The sequence below is a fragment of the Schistocerca nitens genome, chromosome 3 (genome assembly GCF_023898315.1).
Source record: "Schistocerca nitens isolate TAMUIC-IGC-003100 chromosome 3, iqSchNite1.1, whole genome shotgun sequence".
In the NCBI taxonomy this organism is placed as follows: domain Eukaryota; kingdom Metazoa; phylum Arthropoda; class Insecta; order Orthoptera; family Acrididae; genus Schistocerca; species Schistocerca nitens.
Window position 1 is genome coordinate 374,767,791 of NC_064616.1, and position 1,601 is coordinate 374,769,391.

Here is a 1,601-nt window from a genome sequence, read left to right on the forward strand (position 1 = left end):
CTATAGATGTTAGATTTCGATACAGATCCATATAAAAAATTCGTCATTTCGTTTAAATTTCAAACACGTGCACAAATAATTGCTCAATCAAAGTACAGCGAAATTGATGATGATACGATGTTAGTGTTCAGGTTTCCACAGAGGGCTTGCCACTGTATTTGCGCTGTTTTTAAGTGGTTAGTTAAACGTCCAGTCTCTGACAAACCTCTCGTATCAGGAACGACGTTTTACAGGTGTGGGAAAACCTTTTAAGAGTAAAAATAATTCGAATTTGTCGTAGAACTTCAGGAATCCATATATTGTCTCTGAATGTCTTGTTCATAAAAATATTTAATTTTGCCTAAAGATTGCTGGAATGAATGACGTGACGGAGTTAGTGAACTCAAATTGCAATGACTGAGATAGAGGTTTTGAATTGTCACTTACTGTAATAAAATTCAGTTTACTAGCGTTAAGGGCTGTTTCATATCCAATGATCCAGTTCCCAGTATTTAAATTTGGACTGATTACCTTAAAGAAGAGTGTTCTCTTGTGAAATCTATTTTATATAGTGAAATAACTGTACTGCAAAGTGTATAGGGGACCTGCAACACAGCTACGTTGTGGGCGGCGTGTAGTTCAGGTGAAACGCTTGTCAGATCGTTAGGATACTTTCTGTTATGAGAACACACAAAAGTTACACATAGACACAATATGTGCATCAGCATATTGTTTGTGCCGATAATACCACTCAGTTAACTTAGAAAAAAACTAATTTTAACTATTCGTAACAAAATAAGGATGTAGCATTGCACCTTCAAACTCGATACGTTACTGTAGTTGCAAGAATATTCGAAAAAACTGCAGTTTACATGGTGTTTTTCCTTGCTTTAACACAGAGATACAGAGAAGATTAGCATGGCTCCAGCACAAGGATGACATGCAAAAACTGTATGTTGGTAAATACCATGTTAGAAGTCCAAAGGTTCGTATTCAGACCTAAATGGGGTGTAGGATTTTGTTCTGGCATTGCTTGTTTCACGCCCGTCAATAATTTGCGAATATGAAAAGTGGCGTGGTTCGAAGTCTGTGTTAAAAGTCTCTACAAAGGATGAAAGCAAGGGCATATCACTTACAGTTGGACCAGACACAGTAGTGCACTTTGATGTTCAAACAAACCTTGGGCTGAGATAGCTTTACAGCTACCTTCACTGATTATATATGTCTGATTGATTTTAAACTAAGGACTGATGTAACTATTGAATCTAATCGTTTTTTGCTACATGCATGCCTGACTGAGAGGATACGTAACAGGAAGCTAATCAAATTCAGAATTGAAGGATCCTGACTTTGCTTCCAGCGCCAGAAAAGCAGTTTTCGTTATTAAGTTCATATGCGGTATTAAGGTTAATTTAGGCAAATGAAGCCGGTAATTCGTCTTTATTACATCAATACCAACCATCTGTATTTCTGCGGAATCCTTGCCAGCTCAAATTGTTTTGGTCTGCCTCACGTACAGCAGGCGGTTGCCATTTTTGAGGCCAGATTCGAAAGTTTTTGTCGCCACAATTGGGCAACAGTGGGTGAATCTCTCCAGCACAATGACTCAACTCAAATTTTCC

The 1,601-nt window shown here is 37.9% G+C and overlaps 1 pseudogene; it reads left to right on the forward strand.

Annotated features, from left to right (window-relative positions):
* Positions 1-850: 850 nt before the first annotated feature.
* LOC126250478 (U6 spliceosomal RNA) lies at positions 851-950 on the forward strand (annotated as a pseudogene).
* The last annotated feature ends 651 nt before the right edge of the window (positions 951-1,601 follow it).